Source organism: Mauremys reevesii, linkage group 17 (genome assembly GCF_016161935.1).
Source record: "Mauremys reevesii isolate NIE-2019 linkage group 17, ASM1616193v1, whole genome shotgun sequence".
NCBI classification, from domain to species: Eukaryota; Metazoa; Chordata; order Testudines; family Geoemydidae; genus Mauremys; species Mauremys reevesii.
Window position 1 is genome coordinate 32,030,171 of NC_052639.1, and position 9,919 is coordinate 32,040,089.

General features: G+C 56.7%; 1 non-coding gene across 1 annotated transcript; it reads left to right on the top strand.

The window, feature by feature from the left end:
• Window positions 1-249: 249 nt before the first annotated feature.
• On the top strand, window positions 250-321 carry TRNAQ-CUG. Its single transcript has one exon. It is a non-coding gene; the product is annotated as a tRNA-Gln (tRNA).
• The last annotated feature ends 9,598 nt before the right edge of the window (window positions 322-9,919 follow it).

Sequence of the window (9,919 nt, forward strand, 5' to 3'; positions counted from 1 at the left end):
CCAGGAATTTTTCTCCATTAACAAATTCTCACTTGTTCCCTACCCGTTGGTTGTTCCCTACCCGTTGGTGACCATTGCCCCAGGGGCCTGTCAGTCTCAGGGTCCTGATTTCCCATTGGCCCTTCCCCCTTCTATTGGGACTGGGAACTAGCCAACCAAACCCCACTAAGTTTTAGTAAAGGGCCAACAGTCCCTTACACAAGCCAGCCCTGTGAGAGTCTCCAATGTCCCGAGAGAACAGTACAAGCTGGTCCCATGGTGTAACGGGCAGCACTCAGGACTCTGAATCCTGCAATCTGAGTTCAAATCTCAGTGGGACCTTGTGTTAGCTGGTGGTAAAGATCTGGTGCTCAAAGTGCTTTCCTGTCTCCAGCTATACAAAAGTGGGTCATTTCCCTCCTGCTGGTTAACTCCTTTCCCCACCAGAGCCAGGTCTTTGGTGGGGGTTTAGAAGTGGCTCTAGTGGTTGGGATTCTCACTGCTTCACCTGATGCCCACAAGTCTGGTGCTTGTAGCCACACTTTTCCTCTTGCTCACATGGCACTTGAAGAAAGCAGTGCCAGGGCCAGGCTTGATAGGCAGGAGGGAGGCAGAGTCCCAGGCTGGAGCCCAGCACACCTCTCCTCCTCTGGGCACCTGGAGCAGAGGCGGCTGGTGCTGACAGCTCTGAGGGAAGGCTTATAAGCCACAGAGCGACTGAGGGCGGGGCTAGACGAGGACAGGACCATGCCTATGTGTGGCCAGCAGACAGGCAACAAGACTCCCGGCCAGCCTGCTCCCTGCCATGCCAAACCCCCACTGAAGGCCACCCGCAGACCACCATGCGGGGTGGCTGCTGATGCTCTGTGTCCAACATCAGTAGACGGTAGGAAAGCAGGGCCAGCCCCCCTGGTGGGGCCTCTTACCGTTCCCATACCCCATGCTCACTTTTGCAGTGGGGCAGGAGATGTTATCCCAAGAGGCTTTTCTCCAGCTGGTGAGAAGCAGAGAAACATCCAGGCTCCCAAGGCGCTATGTAGCAACCCCCCTCAAGCACAGGGACAGAGGAAACTGCTCCACACGCTAGCCGGGCAGCCGTTCATTTCCTTTGGGAATTCAGGAATAGCAAAGGCTAGACTGGAAGCACCTGGGGCTCATGCCCCAGCCTTTGTGACATCCATCCCCCAACTCCTTCCCGGGGCTCTAGCTGAAGGCAGAGCATTGGCCTGAGCGGCCAAGAAGAGGTTCCAGATTTGAAAGGAGCAGGACTTTCAGCACGAAGGTAAAACTGCATCAAGACAACCACAAAGGGACTTGACCCCTCAAGTTCTTAATTCAAAGTCAGGCACCTTATCCATTAAGCCATGCGGGCGCCTTCTTCATGCGCTTCTTTGGAAAAGGTGGACACTGTGTTTCTTGGGTCACCTATTGAGGGGGGGCGAGACTCTCTGGCACAAGAAGTCGAGTTCCCAGTGAGATGTGAGATTTAATTATACGGGGCCAGGTGCAGGGCTTTGACAGGGAGGCTCAGGCATGGGGGATTGGGGTGCAGCGGACGGACCGGCTGTCTAGCTGTGGAGATTTAGTCGCACTGAGGCACAGGAGGGAGGAGGAGGAGGAATCCTGCTGACAGGCAGTGGCTGTGCAGAAAGAGGAGGAGTTCTGGGGACATTCTTTTGCCTCTCTTTTGCCTGCCTGCTCACTCCTGTGGTGAACGGTGAAGATGCTCTTAACAAGCCCAGGTCGCTCAGGTGGTAGAGCATCAGGCTTTTAATCTGAGGGGCCAGGGTTCAAGCCCCTGTCTGCGTGCTCAGCTTTTAAGTTGCCTTGTGTTCCAGGAGCCAAATTCTGTTCACAGCCACATGCGGATTCCCAGAAGCTGTGGCCATTTCCTGGAAAGGCTCCTTTCCTTAGCAATCAGGAGAGGTCACATCCACAGGAGCAGGTGTAGAAAGCACAGTCTCTGGCTGCCAGGAAGCAGTGTGCCAACATAGTGTTCTCTACAATGGCGTTTAGATCGGGATAATTTACGTGGCTCAGCACCCCCAGTTCCAGCACCTCTGCCCAGGCAGCTCCCCCAGCCTGACACACACACACAGCCCCTGCATCCTCCTCAGCCCAGAGGTGAGCCCCCCAGCTGAGTGGGAATCAGAACCCCTGAAATTACCCTGGGACCAGCATGATCTGCCTCCGCCCTGCCCTGCTCTGCATGTATTCGGAGTGAGTCGGTTTCCCTGTCCTGCCATGTGTCTCTTCTCCTCCCCAGTTCCTTCCAAACCACCCCATTTCCCCTGCACCCCGGGCTGGGTCTCTGCCAACCCCCCGTCTCCCCTCCGGCCTCCATTATCTCCCTGCCCCTACAGGTCTATAGGGCTGGATCCCTCCCTCCCCTTCTCCCCTCAGTTCCTGCCTCTGGGGTCTATGGAGCTGGGTCGCTCCCCCGCCAGCCCCTCGCCTGCCCCCCCAGATCCCGCTGCCCCTATGGGTCTATGGGGCTGGGTCTCTCCCCTCATCCCCTTCCCCAATATCTCCCTGCCCCAGGCTGTGACGTGCTATGACGTGTGCTGGGGCTGTGCCGTGTGCTGGGGCCAGGGCCGGCTCCAGGGTTTTGCCGCCCCAAGCGGCAGGAAAAAAATCTGTGATCACAATCGGCGGCAGCTCCACTGCACCACTTTCTTCTTCAGCAGCAATTCAGTGGCAGGTCCTTCCTCCAAGAGGGACCGAGGGACCCGCTGCCGAATTGCTGCCAAAGACCCCGACACGCCGCCCCTTCCCCTGGGCTGCCCCAAGCACCTGCTTGCTGAGCTGGTGCCTGGAGCCGGCCCTGGCTGGGGCTGTGACGTGCTGGGACCTGCTCACTCCCCGAGGGCAACTCACTCACTTGAAACCAGCAGGACAGAAGGTGTCACGTGTCCATGGGCGGGGCTATGCAGATGAGCAGTGTCTGGCGGCAGTAGGGAGAGCAGCGAGATGAACCGAAGGAGCCCGGCGGAGAAAATTCTCTGCGTGTGGACAGAATCCCACCAGTTTTCTCTGTGTTGGGGTGGGGGCAGATTTCATGATATCATAGCCCCTGGGGGATGGGTTTGAATCATAAGTCCAAATTGGGAGAACAACTCCCCCCACTTGAGCACAGTCTCCACTAGTGGGCTGGGCTGTGATCACTAGGGAGGGAAGCACAGGGAAAAACAGTTTCCCCTATGGAACCCAGGAGTCCTGGATCCCAGTTCACTCCACCCCAGAGCCAGGGATAGAACCCAGGGTCCTGGTGCCCAGCCCCCTCCTGCTCTGACCACTCAACCCCACTCCTCCCAGGGTGGTGCAGGGGTCACTGGGTCTGTGTCTCAGCTCAGCTAAGGGCCTTGACTGATTTTCCCAAAGTGCTTCCTTCTGAATCCATCCGACGAAGTGGGGATTCACCCATGAAAGCTCATGCTCCAACACGGCTGTTATTCTATGAGGAGCCACAGGACTCTTTGCTGCTTTTACAGATCCGGCACATCTGCCCCCCCTGCCCAGTCACTGCCCAACCCGTGTGGGGCACCAGCACTGTGCCGGGTCGTGATGGGAAATTGTCCAAGCTGGCCCAGGAGAGACGTGTGTGTCCCTGCTGCCCCTGCTGGTGGGGCTGAGCCCTACTCTGTGTGTGTGTGCATCTGTGACACTGTTTGTATCAGTGTGTTGCTGGGCTAACCACTAGGAAATGGCTTTGCAGGATTTTGTATTCTGCAGCAAGTCACACACACACACACATACATACACACACTCTGACGCACAAAGAGACTCACACAATCGCAAGAACACTCAGACACCACACACCCAGAGGGACATGCTAGCCCAACCCCCAAAGAGAGCAACAATCACCGCCCCCAGCCACACTCACAATCACCCCCCCACACACACCATAATATTCACAATCGTGCTCAGAGATACAACTGCACGCAGTTCACTCCCACAGCTCCCAATACAAGGACCTCCTGCCCCACACAGCATGTGCCAAGGCCTGCGGAACTCACTGCCACTGGATGGCTACCAATGAGAATGATCCCCTCATGCAGGATCATGTGCTTGGACCCTTTGTCCCCTCTTGGGGTGCGCTGTGCAGCGTGGCTGGGGATTGTGCAATGGCCCAGCACCAGGCAACGCAGAACGGACACCACACGCCCTGCCGTGCCTCAACTGAGCTACTCTCCTGGTGCATTGGAGACCAGAACCCCACACCGTGGCACTCCTGCCCCACAGGGGGAGAGCTGCAGCCCCCGCCACATTCCGCAGAGGGGAGAAGGGTCAGGCCAGCCAGCCCTTGTAAGATGGGGAAATCTCCACTGGGGTCGACGGTATGGGGCTGCGACATACAGAGAAATAGTTGTCGTGCCGGCAGAGGGCGGCAGAGCGCATACACACACACAATTGCAAACATACACAGACACATGCATGAATCCTGACACACACACACACAATTGCTAATATACACAAACACCCGCACAAATCTAGCCAACACCAACACAAGCCTGAGAGCCAGGGGAGCAGAGCAGGCTGGGGCCGGGTAACTCCACTTCCCGCAGGAGGTAGCCAGCCCCCCATCCCCCACGGAGGCCTGGGACCAGCCCCCCCTCTGCTTGCCCCCACGGAGGCCTGGGGCTCCAGCCTGCTCTGCTCCCCTGGCTCTCAAGCTTGAGGGGAGGGGGGAACCACCCCACAGCACTCGCCGGCGGCATGGCTGGGAGCCAGGGAAGTGGACCAGGCTGGGGCTGGGTCACTCCACTTACCATGCAGGGAGTGCAGGGAGGGGGGCGGGGCTGGGGCCATGGGGAAGAGCCGGGCAGCCCCCCTGCAGCAGCTCCCCACCCCAGCTCACCTCCACTCCGCCTTCTCCCCTGAGCTCGCCGGCACCGCTCCACTTCTCCCGCCTCCCAGGCTTGCGGTGCCAATCAGCTGTTTAGTGCCGCAAGCCTGGAAGGGGAGGAGAATTAGAGCGGGGGCGGCATGCTCAGGGAAGAAGACGGAGCAGAGGTGAGCTGGGACAGGGAGTGGTTCCCCTGCACGCCCCATTGCTTGCTGCAGGCAGCCTCCCCCAAACCTCCCAGCCCCCTGCCCCAGCTCACCTCCACTCCACTGCCTCCCCTGAGTGCGATTTTTGGTGCCCCCAACCACTTGGCACCCTGGACGGCCGACTAGTTCGCCTAGTGGTTGCACCGGACCTGGCCACTGCCTATCATCAGGATTCCTCCTCGGTGAGACTAAATCTCCCCACCTAGACAGCCGGTCCATCCGCTGCACCCCAGCCCCCATGCCCGAGCCTCCCTGCCAAAGCCCTGCACCTGGCTCCAGACAATTAAGTCTAACGTGTCGCTGGGAACTCCACTTCTTGTGCCCAGAGAGTCTCGGCCCCCCTCAGTAGCTGACCTGAGAAACACAGTGTCTGCAAAAGCAGCAAAGAGTCCTGTGGCACCTTATAGACTAACAGACGTACTGGAGCATGAGCTTTCGTGGGGGAATCCCCACTTCGTCGGACGCATCAGTGTCTGCCTTTTCCAAAGAAGTACCTAGAGGGACTTTTATCATGTGGCCTAATGGATAAGGCGTCTGACTTTAGATTAGACAATTGAGGGTTTGAGTCCCTTCGTGGTTGTGCTTGTCCGGTTTTACCTTTGTGCTGAAAGTCCTGCTCCCTTCAGGGCCTGAACCTCTTCTTGGCTGCTCAGGCCAATGCTCTGGCTTCAGCTAGAGCCCGGGAAGGAGTTGGGGGTGGGCGTCACAAAGGCTGGGGCATGAGCCCCAGGTGCTTCCAGTCTCGCCTTTGCCATTCCTGACTTGCCAAAGAAAATGGGCGGCTGCCGGGCTAGGAGTGTAGAGCAGTTTCCCTCTTCCAAATGTGCATCTGTCCCTGTGCTTGAGGGGTTGCTACATAGCGCCTTGGGAGCCTGGGTGTTTCTCTGCTTCTCGCCAGCTGTGGAAAAGCCTCTTGGGGTAAAATCTCCTGCCCCACGGCAAAAGCGAGCACCTTGAGTGGGAACGGTAAGAGGCCCCACCAGGGGGGCTGGCCCTGCTTTCCTACCGTCTTCGATAATGGCCACAGAGCATCAGCAGCCGCCCCGCATGCTTGTCTGCGGGTGGCCTTCAGTGGGTGTTTGGCATGGCAGGGAGCAGCCTGGCTGGGTGCTTTTGTGCCTGTCTGAAGGCCACACCTAGGCATGGTCCTGCCCTCCTCTAGCCCTGACCTCAATTGTTCTGTGGCTTTTAAGCCTTCCCTTGGAGCCATCAGCACCAGCCGCCTCTGCTCTAGGTGCCCAGAGGAGGAGAGGTGCTGGGCTCTGTGACAAAGTGGGGGATTTTCTTAGGGTTTGCTGTGTTTTCCAGTGGTTTGCATGCACAGGGAGTGGGACTCAGTGTTCCCAGGTGTTACTGGTTTAACGAGGTGAGGGGAAAGGGAGTTTGTTGCTACAGAAGACCGGAGAGGGACTTGGGACCCCGGCTGATGGCCTGGAGGATGGAGACCCCAGCGACTGGTGACCTGGTGACCCGGAGACCCAGCTCAGGAGTCACAGGCGGTTCTGGCCAGTGGGAGGACAATGGGCTGCGGGGAGAGGACCCCGTGACCAACCTGTTCCAGCCAGAGGAGGGCGGAGAGGAGAGGAGGCCCAGGCAACCCTGTTTACCTGGAGAAAAGACAATGGACAGCGGTGGGGCTTGGGGCCGGAGATATCGGAGGCCTAGCTGGGAAGCAGGGGGCTTGGGGCTGGCGAGGGGAAGCAGGCAGAGCCCACCTGGCTGCAGGGGGACTGGGATGTGCTGTTATTGTGAGAGGCCAGGCCTGAGGCCCTGAGAGTTTCCTGTGCTGTGTTCAACTCTCAATAAACCCTCCTGTTTTACGCTGGCTGAGAGTCAATCTGGGCTAGAGAACAGGGGGCATCAACCCCTTCGGGGGTGAGGAGGCCCAGGGGGTCCAGAGCGCGTGGACTCCCTGAGGGGCCCACGGCGAGAGACAGACGTGCTAAGGCTCAGAGAGGGGCAGCTCCAGGAGGTGGAGGGGCCTGACCCCAAGAGAGAGTGGACCCCCGAGAAGAGCTGTCGCACTGAAAGGGGCACCCCCCATGGACCGCACGGGGCCAAGAGTGGGCACGATCTGTGAGTCCGTGACAGGCAGTGACATCACAAAGGCCTTTTGCAGGGGCTCAGACTATTGGCCAAAGGTGGTGGGGAGGTGGTGACCTCACAGAGAGATGCTGACATCAGCCAGGCAGGACAGGGGCGAGGGGCCAGGGAAACCTCAGAGACCCTGTGGCTTTGCTTCAGCAAGTCTCCCTCTCCAGGTCTCTCTTTGAGGACTGGGGGAGTATTGGGGTTCACGTACCTGAGCGCCAGGAGGAACCTCTTTCGAGTTTTCTCCTTCCCTTTTAGTGATTTTACTTGAAAACAGCCGACCCTGTTTAGACGGTAAGAGCCTCCTCGAGGGAAGGGGTGTCCTGGGGGTGTCACAGTTCAGATGCCGGTGCTCCCCCATTCAAGGAAGTTCCCGCCACCCTGATCTGTATTCGCAGGGTGGGAGAGAGCAGCATCCACAGCAGTGATTTGCTCCTGGCTGCTGGAGCAGAGCAGCAGGCTCAGCTGTCAGAACTTCCTGGAGCTATGAAAGGGGAGAGGCCCATGGCTCTGTAGCAGGACTGCAGGGCAGGCGAGTTCACAGAGGGTATTGTGGGATACTGGCAGAGGCCAGTTATGGTGATATAATGAACAGCAGTGTCTACACTGACACTCTGTCACTTTAAGTTTGCTGCAAAAAGCTCTACTGTTCTCATTGAAGTGGTTTTATTTTGCCACCAAAACAGGGCAGTTTTGTCGCCAAACGTGGCATTGCAGTGTGTACACCAGCCAAAAGCTGCTGACCGAGGAGCGTTGTGTGTTTTTCACACACCAGAGCAATATAATTCTGCTGAAATAACTTTGTAGTGCAGATCTGGCCAAAGATTCACACACACACAGCTTGCAAGGAAAACCTCACCTGCTCCTCTGCTTTGTGGGGCCAGGTGGGGCCCAGGAGTCAGGTGTGAGCAGACACTGTACCTTAGTCACAGGCAGGCTCTATGGTTTAGCTGGTTAAAGTACCTGTTTTGTAAACAAGAGATCCTGGGTTCAACTCCCAGTGGTGCCTTGTTGAGATGTTTTGAGAGCACCTGGTATTGGCTACTGTCAGAAGACAAAATACAGAGCTAGATGGACCTTTGGTCTAGCCCAGTGTGGTTTTTCTTATGGTTTAAATTACACTCACAGGCACTGATAATAGAATTACTGAAAGTTTGGGATTTAAGAGCTGATAGGTCAGTGGGCCAAGCCCTCGTGGATGAACCCCTCCTCTGGGACAGAGGCAGGTTTGGGCTCTCGCACCAAATGCTCATTGTGGCTGCCAGAATCTGTGGGCAGCTCATTTAGTTTCCACCCAGGGTTGAGTCCCTGGTTCACACATCGAGGATAACAACCCTTTGTTTCTCCTGCCCCAATAACATGGAGACTGGGAATGCAACACCAGCCACAAGTGATCATTTCGGCAAGCATCCCAACCTATTTCCAACATACTGTAAATCCACATGCAGACTCATACACGAAACCTTGCAAGAAAATCTTCCTGAGGGGGTCTGAAGCACCTGCTGCTGGAGGGAAGGAGGGAGCTGTGGGTTGGGATTGAGGAGCAGCGTGCGGAGCGGGGGGCCTGTGGGTTGGGATTGAGGGGCACTGGGAATAGGAGGGGGCTGTGGGTTGGGACAGAGGAGAAGGGTGAAGAGGAGCAGGCTCTGGTTGGGAGTGAGGCTGGGGACTGGGTCCCAATACTAAAATTTAGGGGTTAGATCAATGTTAGGACAGGGTGGCAGTGGAGGGATGAGTGAGTCCCTAGACAACACAGTGAGTACGGTGCCTTCTTATTTTCCCCCTTTTCCACCCAGGCAGGCAGGTGAACTCTACAGAGGCACCTCTGGGCTTGCACTGACTAAGGACAACAGCTGTGAGTGGGGTGGGAGAGGGGATGGCTCATGTTAAAGGACTTTTGGTTGCTGGACTTATGAACCGTAGGGAGAAGGACACTGCCTAGCTTATTTGGGGGTGGGTCTTTCCCTCATGGTTTATGTTTATGTGTTGGGGCTGCTGACATGACTTCTGCTAACCCTGGGCTTACATTGCAGTGTAGACATACCCTGAGAGGGCATCTAGACTGTGATAAAATCCCTGTGGCCCGGCTGGCCTGGATGATCTGATTTGGGCTCCTGGGGCTCAGACTGGAGCCCAGGCTCGGAGACCCTCACCCCTCGTGGGGTCTTGGAGGCTGGGCTGAAGCCCAAGTGTCTACACTGTAATTTTATAACCCTGCAGCACAAGCCCCACAAGCCTGAATCAACTGACCCAGGGTTTGAGAATAGTGACTTGGGTGTGTTAATGGCAGTGTAGACATAATGCTAGGCTATGTCCACACTGCAGTGAAACACCCAGGGCTGTCCGTGCCAGTGCAGGCTCCCAGGCTAGGGCCATGGGGTGGTAAATTTGCACTGTAGACATCTCAGCTCAAGCTCAATATCAGGTTCTGGGAGCCCTCAAAGTTGGGAGGGAGTTTAGCAAAGTGAAAAAGGTAAAATGGCAGTGGAGTATTGCCTGGAGTCAATGGCATTTCTCCATTGGTCTGTCTGCTTTGGGACAGGGACAATAACATGTCCTGCTGCTTTCGTTATTTCAAAGGGCGGTTTAGGATTTTCATTCTCACACACGGTGCACGAAGCAGGACTCAATCCTGGGTGGAAACTAAATGAGCTGCCCACAGATTCTGGCAGCCACAAGGAGCATTTGGTGTGAGATCCCAGACCTGCCCCTGTCCCAGAGGGAGGGGGGTCATCTGTGATGGGCTGGAACACTGACCTATCAGCTCTTAACTCCCAAACTTTCAGTAACTCTGTTA